Source organism: Apostichopus japonicus, chromosome 16 (assembly GCF_037975245.1).
Source record: "Apostichopus japonicus isolate 1M-3 chromosome 16, ASM3797524v1, whole genome shotgun sequence".
NCBI classification, from domain to species: Eukaryota; Metazoa; Echinodermata; class Holothuroidea; order Aspidochirotida; family Stichopodidae; genus Apostichopus; species Apostichopus japonicus.
In genome coordinates, this window is record NC_092576.1 from 31149258 (window position 1) to 31163367 (window position 14110).

The 14110-nt window shown below is 44.2% G+C and overlaps 18 non-coding genes and 1 pseudogene across 18 annotated transcripts; all 19 read right to left on the bottom strand.

Moving 5' to 3' along the window:
* Positions 1-1939: 1939 nt before the first annotated feature.
* Positions 1940-2127, bottom strand: LOC139983895 (U2 spliceosomal RNA). The gene has a single exon (XR_011798865.1). It is a non-coding gene; the product is annotated as a U2 spliceosomal RNA (small nuclear RNA).
* Positions 2128-2579: 452 nt separating this feature from the next.
* LOC139983976 (U2 spliceosomal RNA) lies at positions 2580-2772 on the bottom strand. Its single transcript, XR_011798897.1, has one exon. It is a non-coding gene; the product is annotated as a U2 spliceosomal RNA (small nuclear RNA).
* A 452-nt stretch (positions 2773-3224) lies between these two features.
* Positions 3225-3417, bottom strand: LOC139983977 (U2 spliceosomal RNA). The gene has a single exon (XR_011798898.1). It is a non-coding gene; the product is annotated as a U2 spliceosomal RNA (small nuclear RNA).
* Positions 3418-3869: 452 nt separating this feature from the next.
* LOC139983978 (U2 spliceosomal RNA) lies at positions 3870-4062 on the bottom strand. Its single transcript, XR_011798899.1, has one exon. It is a non-coding gene; the product is annotated as a U2 spliceosomal RNA (small nuclear RNA).
* A 452-nt stretch (positions 4063-4514) lies between these two features.
* LOC139983979 (U2 spliceosomal RNA) lies at positions 4515-4707 on the bottom strand. The gene has a single exon (XR_011798900.1). It is a non-coding gene; the product is annotated as a U2 spliceosomal RNA (small nuclear RNA).
* Positions 4708-5159: 452 nt separating this feature from the next.
* On the bottom strand, positions 5160-5352 carry LOC139983980 (U2 spliceosomal RNA). The gene has a single exon (XR_011798901.1). It is a non-coding gene; the product is annotated as a U2 spliceosomal RNA (small nuclear RNA).
* A 452-nt stretch (positions 5353-5804) lies between these two features.
* LOC139983981 (U2 spliceosomal RNA) lies at positions 5805-5997 on the bottom strand. Its single transcript, XR_011798902.1, has one exon. It is a non-coding gene; the product is annotated as a U2 spliceosomal RNA (small nuclear RNA).
* A 452-nt stretch (positions 5998-6449) lies between these two features.
* Positions 6450-6642, bottom strand: LOC139983982 (U2 spliceosomal RNA). Its single transcript, XR_011798903.1, has one exon. It is a non-coding gene; the product is annotated as a U2 spliceosomal RNA (small nuclear RNA).
* Positions 6643-7094: 452 nt separating this feature from the next.
* On the bottom strand, positions 7095-7287 carry LOC139983983 (U2 spliceosomal RNA). Its single transcript, XR_011798904.1, has one exon. It is a non-coding gene; the product is annotated as a U2 spliceosomal RNA (small nuclear RNA).
* A 452-nt stretch (positions 7288-7739) lies between these two features.
* Positions 7740-7932, bottom strand: LOC139983984 (U2 spliceosomal RNA). The gene has a single exon (XR_011798905.1). It is a non-coding gene; the product is annotated as a U2 spliceosomal RNA (small nuclear RNA).
* Positions 7933-8384: 452 nt separating this feature from the next.
* Positions 8385-8577, bottom strand: LOC139983986 (U2 spliceosomal RNA). The gene has a single exon (XR_011798907.1). It is a non-coding gene; the product is annotated as a U2 spliceosomal RNA (small nuclear RNA).
* Positions 8578-9029: 452 nt separating this feature from the next.
* LOC139983987 (U2 spliceosomal RNA) lies at positions 9030-9222 on the bottom strand. The gene has a single exon (XR_011798908.1). It is a non-coding gene; the product is annotated as a U2 spliceosomal RNA (small nuclear RNA).
* A 452-nt stretch (positions 9223-9674) lies between these two features.
* LOC139983988 (U2 spliceosomal RNA) lies at positions 9675-9867 on the bottom strand. Its single transcript, XR_011798909.1, has one exon. It is a non-coding gene; the product is annotated as a U2 spliceosomal RNA (small nuclear RNA).
* Positions 9868-10319: 452 nt separating this feature from the next.
* Positions 10320-10512, bottom strand: LOC139983989 (U2 spliceosomal RNA). Its single transcript, XR_011798910.1, has one exon. It is a non-coding gene; the product is annotated as a U2 spliceosomal RNA (small nuclear RNA).
* Positions 10513-10964: 452 nt separating this feature from the next.
* Positions 10965-11157, bottom strand: LOC139983991 (U2 spliceosomal RNA). Its single transcript, XR_011798911.1, has one exon. It is a non-coding gene; the product is annotated as a U2 spliceosomal RNA (small nuclear RNA).
* A 452-nt stretch (positions 11158-11609) lies between these two features.
* Positions 11610-11802, bottom strand: LOC139983842 (U2 spliceosomal RNA). Its single transcript, XR_011798841.1, has one exon. It is a non-coding gene; the product is annotated as a U2 spliceosomal RNA (small nuclear RNA).
* Positions 11803-12254: 452 nt separating this feature from the next.
* LOC139983843 (U2 spliceosomal RNA) lies at positions 12255-12447 on the bottom strand. The gene has a single exon (XR_011798842.1). It is a non-coding gene; the product is annotated as a U2 spliceosomal RNA (small nuclear RNA).
* A 452-nt stretch (positions 12448-12899) lies between these two features.
* Positions 12900-13092, bottom strand: LOC139983844 (U2 spliceosomal RNA). Its single transcript, XR_011798843.1, has one exon. It is a non-coding gene; the product is annotated as a U2 spliceosomal RNA (small nuclear RNA).
* A 452-nt stretch (positions 13093-13544) lies between these two features.
* LOC139983869 (U2 spliceosomal RNA) lies at positions 13545-13747 on the bottom strand (annotated as a pseudogene).
* Between the last annotated feature and the right edge of the window lie 363 nt (positions 13748-14110).

A 14110-nucleotide genomic window follows, 5' to 3' on the forward strand; every position in this document is an offset into this window, starting at 1 on the left:
TACTGATTGATTACCACGTGTCATATTATACAAATTATTGAAAAATGAGACTCGCTTCCTGGGGCTGTTCGGTGCATAAATATTACAAAACCTGACGCACGTGGAGTCGGGGAAACTGACCAGGGCTGAAATGTATCGCCCTTCTAAATCCTTACGGATCTGATCTATCTTACCTTTGAAGGAGGTGGAGAAGGCTATGCCGACTCCACCGGACTGCGGGGAGGGGGAAGGGGAAAAAACAAAGTTCCCGTTCCACTCTTTGTTAAAATGAAAACAATCTTCCTCATTACGAAAATGAGTTTCTTGGAGAAACACGATATCATAGTTAAACAATTTTAAATATTGAGCCACTTGACGGCATTTCACTTTGTCACGCAGACCGTTGACATTTAATGTGCAAAGAATAAACATTGAGATAATAAAAGGGGCATTAACAGGTTTCATCAATAAAATAAAGGTCGAAAAACTCTGTGTTGTGACTCAGGACATAATTGGGGTGCCTGTTGGCTAAGTGGTTAGCCCATTCCTGATGATCATTGCACCGTACAGTGCAACCACGTACGGGGCAATCAATACGTTCAAGGGAAGTAACCTGGTGGTCTCTTACTTGGTGAATATTATGCAAATCCGAAGAATTAAATTCTTCGGAGCACCCGTCCCTCCCACACGTGATCCAGTTCCCGGTCTCGGTGAAGATTTTTGACCTGAGAACAATCTCCCGTGCCGAGTCTACTACCCCTTCCCGCTTAGCGGGTCTACTCTGAGAGCGCGACCGTTGTGAAGATCGGCCTCTTTTCAGACTATTACGGTCCCGCTGCCTTCCCGCCCCCTCCCCATCTACTTCCCCCATTCCCGTAAACATACCCTCGGATGGGTCAGAATCTAATCGCTGACCCATTTCTCCAACGCTCTCGCTCCAGTCTCCTTGACTCCATTCCATCTGTGTTTCTTCTGGATTCACAGTTTCGCCTTCGGCCTTGCTCGCGGATCTGGCGTTGCCCGCCCTCTCCTGCCCCACCCCTTCGTCCGACTGCTCGGACAACACTTCGTCTGCCTCAGTACTCGTCTGTGGTACGTCTCCTTTCCCTTCGCTTAAATCATCCTTATCCGCTGTCTCAGGGAGTTTGGGGGCGTCGACCTCGGCCCCTTCCCCCTTTTCACTCCCCGTGCCTTCCTCTGCAGTCGTAGGTGGTACGTCTTCCCCTTCTTTCTCGTCGTTACCCTGGACCCTGGCTCCTCCGCTGACCCACTCCGATGTGGGGTTGATCAGTCGGTTCGCGAAAGAGACGGGGCACTTCCGGTAGCCGTGACCCTCTTTGCCGCACGTCGTGCACACCACCTTCTCCACACACTGGCTCGCTACGTGGCCCAGCTTGAAGCACTTAAAACACTTCACTTGATTGCAAGCGGCTGCCAAGTGGCCTGTCCCGTCACATTTCAGGCAGGTGATCGGCTAACCCCTATACCTGACCCAACACTGCCTGCCCGCTAGTTTGAGAGAAGACGGCACGTCTTTCTCAAGGACAACTTTGTATTGACGTATTCCGTTGAAGACGCCAGACTGATCCTTATAAGTTAAGAATGTTCCGCCAACAACTTTGCCGTACCTCCCTAGCACAAAACGAACAACGTTGTCGTCCAGTTCATACGGTACGTGAAGAACGGTAATAATTTTCACGTTCTCCACGTAATTGTTTGTCACTACTTCAGGTTCCTCACTTAAGATTTTCACATATTTATTTTTAATGTCTGCCGATTTAAAGGAGACATCATACAAACGCCCAGGCAGAGACTGAACTGCCACTAAATCTTTGGTCTCAATTCCATTTTTCTTTAAAAGTTGAAAAACATCACTAACTGTGACATCCTTCTGAAACTTCAGGGATAAAGTCAAAACTCGTTGAAGCGAGTTTCTTTCCATGTTAAAGTACCCGAGCCCGAAGGCTGGGTATTTCCGAATTACTCAAAAACCAAAACAAAATTATAGTCACCACGGATTCCGCAGGCACAGCCCACGCGCTCACTGAAACGTAGTACAAATCACGAGAGAGCTGTAAAACACGTCCGCTCACACCGAGAAAAGAACAGATACTACACATGATCTTAGCCAAAAGGCCGAGAAGCGATAACGATAACTAATGACAATTCCCAGCGTTAGGCTGTCTTACAACTTACCTTCGTTCTGAAACTGACAGATATGGGAAGCCGATGACTGCTCTGATGTCTAAATATCACATCACCTCATATGTACCCTCGTTACGCCATTCTATATAACTTGAAGGTGTCTACAAACTTCGTTGTCCGCATTATCACTGTTCCGCCCGGGTCCAGTGTTAGGCCTGAAAAATGGAAAAGGTCTATCTTAACCGCATGTTTTGACTGTGCCGAGAAATCCTTGGCCGGGAAACACTATGTGACGTCACAGAAAGAGAATTTTTCCTGTGACGTCACCGGAAAGTATTTCCGATGGGTTGTATGAATGGAAATTCCAATTCGCTTAATCCGCGAGGGAAGATCAACAGGTAGGTAAGGTATCTCTTTTAACTTTTTTTATTTTTTATTATTGATGATATCCCCGAAGGGAGTGGGCCGAATCCCGGAGGTAGTGCAAAACCGGGCCAACCCGTGACCAGGACGGAGCAAGCTCCTATTCCATAGTCCATGTGCAAAAATCAGTTTAATATACAAGCGACTCGATGAGTCGCGTTTCAGATATTAAGCTGAAAAGAACAGATACTACACATGATCTTAGCCAAAAGGCCGAGAAGCGATAACGATAACTAATGACAATTCCCAGCGTTAGGCTGTCTTACAACTTACCTTCGTTCTGAAACTGACAGATATGGGAAGCCGATGACTGCTCTGATGTCTAAATATCACATCACCTCATATGTACCCTCGTTACGCCATTCTATATAACTTGAAGGTGTCTACAAACTTCGTTGTCCGCATTATCACTGTTCCGCCCGGGTCCAGTGTTAGGCCTGAAAAATGGAAAAGGTCTATCTTAACCGCATGTTTTGACTGTGCCGAGAAATCCTTGGCCGGGAAACACTATGTGACGTCACAGAAAGAGAATTTTTCCTGTGACGTCACCGGAAAGTATTTCCGATGGGTTGTATGAATGGAAATTCCAATTCGCTTAATCCGCGAGGGAAGATCAACAGGTAGGTAAGGTATCTCTTTTAACTTTTTTTATTTTTTATTATTGATGATATCCCCGAAGGGAGTGGGCCGAATCCCGGAGGTAGTGCAAAACCGGGCCAACCCGTGACCAGGACGGAGCAAGCTCCTATTCCATAGTCCATGTGCAAAAATCAGTTTAATATACAAGCGACTCGATGAGTCGCGTTTCAGATATTAAGCTGAAAAGAACAGATACTACACATGATCTTAGCCAAAAGGCCGAGAAGCGATAACGATAACTAATGACAATTCCCAGCGTTAGGCTGTCTTACAACTTACCTTCGTTCTGAAACTGACAGATATGGGAAGCCGATGACTGCTCTGATGTCTAAATATCACATCACCTCATATGTACCCTCGTTACGCCATTCTATATAACTTGAAGGTGTCTACAAACTTCGTTGTCCGCATTATCACTGTTCCGCCCGGGTCCAGTGTTAGGCCTGAAAAATGGAAAAGGTCTATCTTAACCGCATGTTTTGACTGTGCCGAGAAATCCTTGGCCGGGAAACACTATGTGACGTCACAGAAAGAGAATTTTTCCTGTGACGTCACCGGAAAGTATTTCCGATGGGTTGTATGAATGGAAATTCCAATTCGCTTAATCCGCGAGGGAAGATCAACAGGTAGGTAAGGTATCTCTTTTAACTTTTTTTATTTTTTATTATTGATGATATCCCCGAAGGGAGTGGGCCGAATCCCGGAGGTAGTGCAAAACCGGGCCAACCCGTGACCAGGACGGAGCAAGCTCCTATTCCATAGTCCATGTGCAAAAATCAGTTTAATATACAAGCGACTCGATGAGTCGCGTTTCAGATATTAAGCTGAAAAGAACAGATACTACACATGATCTTAGCCAAAAGGCCGAGAAGCGATAACGATAACTAATGACAATTCCCAGCGTTAGGCTGTCTTACAACTTACCTTCGTTCTGAAACTGACAGATATGGGAAGCCGATGACTGCTCTGATGTCTAAATATCACATCACCTCATATGTACCCTCGTTACGCCATTCTATATAACTTGAAGGTGTCTACAAACTTCGTTGTCCGCATTATCACTGTTCCGCCCGGGTCCAGTGTTAGGCCTGAAAAATGGAAAAGGTCTATCTTAACCGCATGTTTTGACTGTGCCGAGAAATCCTTGGCCGGGAAACACTATGTGACGTCACAGAAAGAGAATTTTTCCTGTGACGTCACCGGAAAGTATTTCCGATGGGTTGTATGAATGGAAATTCCAATTCGCTTAATCCGCGAGGGAAGATCAACAGGTAGGTAAGGTATCTCTTTTAACTTTTTTTATTTTTTATTATTGATGATATCCCCGAAGGGAGTGGGCCGAATCCCGGAGGTAGTGCAAAACCGGGCCAACCCGTGACCAGGACGGAGCAAGCTCCTATTCCATAGTCCATGTGCAAAAATCAGTTTAATATACAAGCGACTCGATGAGTCGCGTTTCAGATATTAAGCTGAAAAGAACAGATACTACACATGATCTTAGCCAAAAGGCCGAGAAGCGATAACGATAACTAATGACAATTCCCAGCGTTAGGCTGTCTTACAACTTACCTTCGTTCTGAAACTGACAGATATGGGAAGCCGATGACTGCTCTGATGTCTAAATATCACATCACCTCATATGTACCCTCGTTACGCCATTCTATATAACTTGAAGGTGTCTACAAACTTCGTTGTCCGCATTATCACTGTTCCGCCCGGGTCCAGTGTTAGGCCTGAAAAATGGAAAAGGTCTATCTTAACCGCATGTTTTGACTGTGCCGAGAAATCCTTGGCCGGGAAACACTATGTGACGTCACAGAAAGAGAATTTTTCCTGTGACGTCACCGGAAAGTATTTCCGATGGGTTGTATGAATGGAAATTCCAATTCGCTTAATCCGCGAGGGAAGATCAACAGGTAGGTAAGGTATCTCTTTTAACTTTTTTTATTTTTTATTATTGATGATATCCCCGAAGGGAGTGGGCCGAATCCCGGAGGTAGTGCAAAACCGGGCCAACCCGTGACCAGGACGGAGCAAGCTCCTATTCCATAGTCCATGTGCAAAAATCAGTTTAATATACAAGCGACTCGATGAGTCGCGTTTCAGATATTAAGCTGAAAAGAACAGATACTACACATGATCTTAGCCAAAAGGCCGAGAAGCGATAACGATAACTAATGACAATTCCCAGCGTTAGGCTGTCTTACAACTTACCTTCGTTCTGAAACTGACAGATATGGGAAGCCGATGACTGCTCTGATGTCTAAATATCACATCACCTCATATGTACCCTCGTTACGCCATTCTATATAACTTGAAGGTGTCTACAAACTTCGTTGTCCGCATTATCACTGTTCCGCCCGGGTCCAGTGTTAGGCCTGAAAAATGGAAAAGGTCTATCTTAACCGCATGTTTTGACTGTGCCGAGAAATCCTTGGCCGGGAAACACTATGTGACGTCACAGAAAGAGAATTTTTCCTGTGACGTCACCGGAAAGTATTTCCGATGGGTTGTATGAATGGAAATTCCAATTCGCTTAATCCGCGAGGGAAGATCAACAGGTAGGTAAGGTATCTCTTTTAACTTTTTTTATTTTTTATTATTGATGATATCCCCGAAGGGAGTGGGCCGAATCCCGGAGGTAGTGCAAAACCGGGCCAACCCGTGACCAGGACGGAGCAAGCTCCTATTCCATAGTCCATGTGCAAAAATCAGTTTAATATACAAGCGACTCGATGAGTCGCGTTTCAGATATTAAGCTGAAAAGAACAGATACTACACATGATCTTAGCCAAAAGGCCGAGAAGCGATAACGATAACTAATGACAATTCCCAGCGTTAGGCTGTCTTACAACTTACCTTCGTTCTGAAACTGACAGATATGGGAAGCCGATGACTGCTCTGATGTCTAAATATCACATCACCTCATATGTACCCTCGTTACGCCATTCTATATAACTTGAAGGTGTCTACAAACTTCGTTGTCCGCATTATCACTGTTCCGCCCGGGTCCAGTGTTAGGCCTGAAAAATGGAAAAGGTCTATCTTAACCGCATGTTTTGACTGTGCCGAGAAATCCTTGGCCGGGAAACACTATGTGACGTCACAGAAAGAGAATTTTTCCTGTGACGTCACCGGAAAGTATTTCCGATGGGTTGTATGAATGGAAATTCCAATTCGCTTAATCCGCGAGGGAAGATCAACAGGTAGGTAAGGTATCTCTTTTAACTTTTTTTATTTTTTATTATTGATGATATCCTCGAAGGGAGTGGGCCGAATCCCGGAGGTAGTGCAAAACCGGGCCAACCCGTGACCAGGACGGAGCAAGCTCCTATTCCATAGTCCATGTGCAAAAATCAGTTTAATATACAAGCGACTCGATGAGTCGCGTTTCAGATATTAAGCTGAAAAGAACAGATACTACACATGATCTTAGCCAAAAGGCCGAGAAGCGATAACGATAACTAATGACAATTCCCAGCGTTAGGCTGTCTTACAACTTACCTTCGTTCTGAAACTGACAGATATGGGAAGCCGATGACTGCTCTGATGTCTAAATATCACATCACCTCATATGTACCCTCGTTACGCCATTCTATATAACTTGAAGGTGTCTACAAACTTCGTTGTCCGCATTATCACTGTTCCGCCCGGGTCCAGTGTTAGGCCTGAAAAATGGAAAAGGTCTATCTTAACCGCATGTTTTGACTGTGCCGAGAAATCCTTGGCCGGGAAACACTATGTGACGTCACAGAAAGAGAATTTTTCCTGTGACGTCACCGGAAAGTATTTCCGATGGGTTGTATGAATGGAAATTCCAATTCGCTTAATCCGCGAGGGAAGATCAACAGGTAGGTAAGGTATCTCTTTTAACTTTTTTTATTTTTTATTATTGATGATATCCCCGAAGGGAGTGGGCCGAATCCCGGAGGTAGTGCAAAACCGGGCCAACCCGTGACCAGGACGGAGCAAGCTCCTATTCCATAGTCCATGTGCAAAAATCAGTTTAATATACAAGCGACTCGATGAGTCGCGTTTCAGATATTAAGCTGAAAAGAACAGATACTACACATGATCTTAGCCAAAAGGCCGAGAAGCGATAACGATAACTAATGACAATTCCCAGCGTTAGGCTGTCTTACAACTTACCTTCGTTCTGAAACTGACAGATATGGGAAGCCGATGACTGCTCTGATGTCTAAATATCACATCACCTCATATGTACCCTCGTTACGCCATTCTATATAACTTGAAGGTGTCTACAAACTTCGTTGTCCGCATTATCACTGTTCCGCCCGGGTCCAGTGTTAGGCCTGAAAAATGGAAAAGGTCTATCTTAACCGCATGTTTTGACTGTGCCGAGAAATCCTTGGCCGGGAAACACTATGTGACGTCACAGAAAGAGAATTTTTCCTGTGACGTCACCGGAAAGTATTTCCGATGGGTTGTATGAATGGAAATTCCAATTCGCTTAATCCGCGAGGGAAGATCAACAGGTAGGTAAGGTATCTCTTTTAACTTTTTTTATTTTTTATTATTGATGATATCCCCGAAGGGAGTGGGCCGAATCCCGGAGGTAGTGCAAAACCGGGCCAACCCGTGACCAGGACGGAGCAAGCTCCTATTCCATAGTCCATGTGCAAAAATCAGTTTAATATACAAGCGACTCGATGAGTCGCGTTTCAGATATTAAGCTGAAAAGAACAGATACTACACATGATCTTAGCCAAAAGGCCGAGAAGCGATAACGATAACTAATGACAATTCCCAGCGTTAGGCTGTCTTACAACTTACCTTCGTTCTGAAACTGACAGATATGGGAAGCCGATGACTGCTCTGATGTCTAAATATCACATCACCTCATATGTACCCTCGTTACGCCATTCTATATAACTTGAAGGTGTCTACAAACTTCGTTGTCCGCATTATCACTGTTCCGCCCGGGTCCAGTGTTAGGCCTGAAAAATGGAAAAGGTCTATCTTAACCGCATGTTTTGACTGTGCCGAGAAATCCTTGGCCGGGAAACACTATGTGACGTCACAGAAAGAGAATTTTTCCTGTGACGTCACCGGAAAGTATTTCCGATGGGTTGTATGAATGGAAATTCCAATTCGCTTAATCCGCGAGGGAAGATCAACAGGTAGGTAAGGTATCTCTTTTAACTTTTTTTATTTTTTATTATTGATGATATCCCCGAAGGGAGTGGGCCGAATCCCGGAGGTAGTGCAAAACCGGGCCAACCCGTGACCAGGACGGAGCAAGCTCCTATTCCATAGTCCATGTGCAAAAATCAGTTTAATATACAAGCGACTCGATGAGTCGCGTTTCAGATATTAAGCTGAAAAGAACAGATACTACACATGATCTTAGCCAAAAGGCCGAGAAGCGATAACGATAACTAATGACAATTCCCAGCGTTAGGCTGTCTTACAACTTACCTTCGTTCTGAAACTGACAGATATGGGAAGCCGATGACTGCTCTGATGTCTAAATATCACATCACCTCATATGTACCCTCGTTACGCCATTCTATATAACTTGAAGGTGTCTACAAACTTCGTTGTCCGCATTATCACTGTTCCGCCCGGGTCCAGTGTTAGGCCTGAAAAATGGAAAAGGTCTATCTTAACCGCATGTTTTGACTGTGCCGAGAAATCCTTGGCCGGGAAACACTATGTGACGTCACAGAAAGAGAATTTTTCCTGTGACGTCACCGGAAAGTATTTCCGATGGGTTGTATGAATGGAAATTCCAATTCGCTTAATCCGCGAGGGAAGATCAACAGGTAGGTAAGGTATCTCTTTTAACTTTTTTTATTTTTTATTATTGATGATATCCCCGAAGGGAGTGGGCCGAATCCCGGAGGTAGTGCAAAACCGGGCCAACCCGTGACCAGGACGGAGCAAGCTCCTATTCCATAGTCCATGTGCAAAAATCAGTTTAATATACAAGCGACTCGATGAGTCGCGTTTCAGATATTAAGCTGAAAAGAACAGATACTACACATGATCTTAGCCAAAAGGCCGAGAAGCGATAACGATAACTAATGACAATTCCCAGCGTTAGGCTGTCTTACAACTTACCTTCGTTCTGAAACTGACAGATATGGGAAGCCGATGACTGCTCTGATGTCTAAATATCACATCACCTCATATGTACCCTCGTTACGCCATTCTATATAACTTGAAGGTGTCTACAAACTTCGTTGTCCGCATTATCACTGTTCCGCCCGGGTCCAGTGTTAGGCCTGAAAAATGGAAAAGGTCTATCTTAACCGCATGTTTTGACTGTGCCGAGAAATCCTTGGCCGGGAAACACTATGTGACGTCACAGAAAGAGAATTTTTCCTGTGACGTCACCGGAAAGTATTTCCGATGGGTTGTATGAATGGAAATTCCAATTCGCTTAATCCGCGAGGGAAGATCAACAGGTAGGTAAGGTATCTCTTTTAACTTTTTTTATTTTTTATTATTGATGATATCCCCGAAGGGAGTGGGCCGAATCCCGGAGGTAGTGCAAAACCGGGCCAACCCGTGACCAGGACGGAGCAAGCTCCTATTCCATAGTCCATGTGCAAAAATCAGTTTAATATACAAGCGACTCGATGAGTCGCGTTTCAGATATTAAGCTGAAAAGAACAGATACTACACATGATCTTAGCCAAAAGGCCGAGAAGCGATAACGATAACTAATGACAATTCCCAGCGTTAGGCTGTCTTACAACTTACCTTCGTTCTGAAACTGACAGATATGGGAAGCCGATGACTGCTCTGATGTCTAAATATCACATCACCTCATATGTACCCTCGTTACGCCATTCTATATAACTTGAAGGTGTCTACAAACTTCGTTGTCCGCATTATCACTGTTCCGCCCGGGTCCAGTGTTAGGCCTGAAAAATGGAAAAGGTCTATCTTAACCGCATGTTTTGACTGTGCCGAGAAATCCTTGGCCGGGAAACACTATGTGACGTCACAGAAAGAGAATTTTTCCTGTGACGTCACCGGAAAGTATTTCCGATGGGTTGTATGAATGGAAATTCCAATTCGCTTAATCCGCGAGGGAAGATCAACAGGTAGGTAAGGTATCTCTTTTAACTTTTTTTATTTTTTATTATTGATGATATCCCCGAAGGGAGTGGGCCGAATCCCGGAGGTAGTGCAAAACCGGGCCAACCCGTGACCAGGACGGAGCAAGCTCCTATTCCATAGTCCATGTGCAAAAATCAGTTTAATATACAAGCGACTCGATGAGTCGCGTTTCAGATATTAAGCTGAAAAGAACAGATACTACACATGATCTTAGCCAAAAGGCCGAGAAGCGATAACGATAACTAATGACAATTCCCAGCGTTAGGCTGTCTTACAACTTACCTTCGTTCTGAAACTGACAGATATGGGAAGCCGATGACTGCTCTGATGTCTAAATATCACATCACCTCATATGTACCCTCGTTACGCCATTCTATATAACTTGAAGGTGTCTACAAACTTCGTTGTCCGCATTATCACTGTTCCGCCCGGGTCCAGTGTTAGGCCTGAAAAATGGAAAAGGTCTATCTTAACCGCATGTTTTGACTGTGCCGAGAAATCCTTGGCCGGGAAACACTATGTGACGTCACAGAAAGAGAATTTTTCCTGTGACGTCACCGGAAAGTATTTCCGATGGGTTGTATGAATGGAAATTCCAATTCGCTTAATCCGCGAGGGAAGATCAACAGGTAGGTAAGGTATCTCTTTTAACTTTTTTTATTTTTTATTATTGATGATATCCCCGAAGGGAGTGGGCCGAATCCCGGAGGTAGTGCAAAACCGGGCCAACCCGTGACCAGGACGGAGCAAGCTCCTATTCCATAGTCCATGTGCAAAAATCAGTTTAATATACAAGCGACTCGATGAGTCGCGTTTCAGATATTAAGCTGAAAAGAACAGATACTACACATGATCTTAGCCAAAAGGCCGAGAAGCGATAACGATAACTAATGACAATTCCCAGCGTTAGGCTGTCTTACAACTTACCTTCGTTCTGAAACTGACAGATATGGGAAGCCGATGACTGCTCTGATGTCTAAATATCACATCACCTCATATGTACCCTCGTTACGCCATTCTATATAACTTGAAGGTGTCTACAAACTTCGTTGTCCGCATTATCACTGTTCCGCCCGGGTCCAGTGTTAGGCCTGAAAAATGGAAAAGGTCTATCTTAACCGCATGTTTTGACTGTGCCGAGAAATCCTTGGCCGGGAAACACTATGTGACGTCACAGAAAGAGAATTTTTCCTGTGACGTCACCGGAAAGTATTTCCGATGGGTTGTATGAATGGAAATTCCAATTCGCTTAATCCGCGAGGGAAGATCAACAGGTAGGTAAGGTATCTCTTTTAACTTTTTTTATTTTTTATTATTGATGATATCCCCGAAGGGAGTGGGCCGAATCCCGGAGGTAGTGCAAAACCGGGCCAACCCGTGACCAGGACGGAGCAAGCTCCTATTCCATAGTCCATGTGCAAAAATCAGTTTAATATACAAGCGACTCGATGAGTCGCGTTTCAGATATTAAGCTGAAAAGAACAGATACTACACATGATCTTAGCCAAAAGGCCGAGAAGCGATAACGATAACTAATGACAATTCCCAGCGTTAGGCTGTCTTACAACTTACCTTCGTTCTGAAACTGACAGATATGGGAAGCCGATGACTGCTCTGATGTCTAAATATCACATCACCTCATATGTACCCTCGTTACGCCATTCTATATAACTTGAAGGTGTCTACAAACTTCGTTGTCCGCATTATCACTGTTCCGCCCGGGTCCAGTGTTAGGCCTGAAAAATGGAAAAGGTCTATCTTAACCGCATGTTTTGACTGTGCCGAGAAATCCTTGGCCGGGAAACACTATGTGACGTCACAGAAAGAGAATTTTTCCTGTGACGTCACCGGAAAGTATTTCCGATGGGTTGTATGAATGGAAATTCCAATTCGCTTAATCCGCGAGGGAAGATCAACAGGTAGGTAAGGTATCTCTTTTAACTTTTTTTATTTTTTATTATTGATGATATCCCCGAAGGGAGTGGGCCGAATCCCGGAGGTAGTGCAAAACCGGGCCAACCCGTGACCAGGACGGAGCAAGCTCCTATTCCATAGTCCATGTGCAAAAATCAGTTTAATATACAAGCGACTCGATGAGTCGCGTTTCAGATATTAAGCTGAAAAGAACAGATACTACACATGATCTTAGCCAAAAGGCCGAGAAGCGATAACGATAACTAATGACAATTCCCAGCGTTAGGCTGTCTTACAACTTACCTTCGTTCTGAAACTGACAGATATGGGAAGCCGATGACTGCTCTGATGTCTAAATATCACATCACCTCATATGTACCCTCGTTACGCCATTCTATATAACTTGAAGGTGTCTACAAACTTCGTTGTCCGCATTATCACTGTTCCGCCCGGGTCCAGTGTTAGGCCTGAAAAATGGAAAAGGTCTATCTTAACCGCATGTTTTGACTGTGCCGAGAAATCCTTGGCCGGGAAACACTATGTGACGTCACAGAAAGAGAATTTTTCCTGTGACGTCACCGGAAAGTATTTCCGATGGGTTGTATGAATGGAAATTCCAATTCGCTTAATCCGCGAGGGAAGATCAACAGGTAGGTAAGGTATCTCTTTTAACTTTTTTTATTTTTTATTATTGATGATATCCCCGAAGGGAGTGGGCCGAATCCCGGAGGTAGTGCAAAACCGGGCCAACCCGTGACCAGGACGGAGCAAGCTCCTATTCCATAGTCCATGTGCAAAAATCAGTTTAATATACAAGCGACTCGATGAGTCGCGTTTCAGATATTAAGCTGAAAAGAACAGATACTACACATGATCTTAGCCAAAAGGCCGAGAAGCGATAACGATAACTAATGACAATTCCCAGCGTTAGGCTGTCTTACAACTTACCTTCGTTCTGAAACTGACAGATATGGGAAGCCGATGACTGCTCTGATGTCTAAATATCACATCACCTCATATGTACCCTCGTTACGCCATTCTATATAACTTGAAGGTGTCTACAAACTTCGTTGTCCGCATTATCACTGTTCCGCCCGGGTCCAGTGTTAGGCCTGAAAAATGGAAAAGGTCTATCTTAACCGCATGTTTTGACTGTGCCGAGAAATCCTTGGCCGGGAAACACTATGTGACGTCACAGAAAGAGAATTTTTCCTGTGACGTCACCGGAAAGTATTTCCGATGGGTTGTATGAATGGAAATTCCAATTCGCTTAATCCGCGAGGGAAGATCAACAGGTAGGTAAGGTATCTCTTTTAACTTTTTTTATTTTTTATTATTGATGATATCCCCGAAGGGAGTGGGCCGAATCCCGGAGGTAGTGCAAAACCGGGCCAACCCGTGACCAGGACGGAGCAAGCTCCTATTCCATAGTCCATGTGCAAAAATCAGTTTAATATACAAGCGACTCGATGAGTCGCGTTTCAGATATTAAGCTGAAAAGAACAGATACTTTTCTTTCAAGTTTATTCAATGTCAATGCAATTTACAAAGGTATATTTATCACAAAATCATTTACGTATAACGCAAAGTCATTATAGAGTATTTATGTTAAAATTAAACGTCCGTCATGTAACAACAAGTGACAAGTGATACTGAATACAGAATATAACATATGATATATTGTATACCCCCACACTGACAATCCCAGAGGACTTAACTCAGACTACGGTAATGAAACTACTGGCTGGTTATTTACGACGCTCACGAAGGAACTGCCCTTGACCCAGACCTTGTTAAACTTCACCTCGGGGAGACGTATAAAATCTGCCCTCACTCTTTCGTTTACGTCGCTTTTGATCATGTTGATGACGTCATCATCACTCAACCTACGATTTTCAAAGGTCAACAAACATCTACT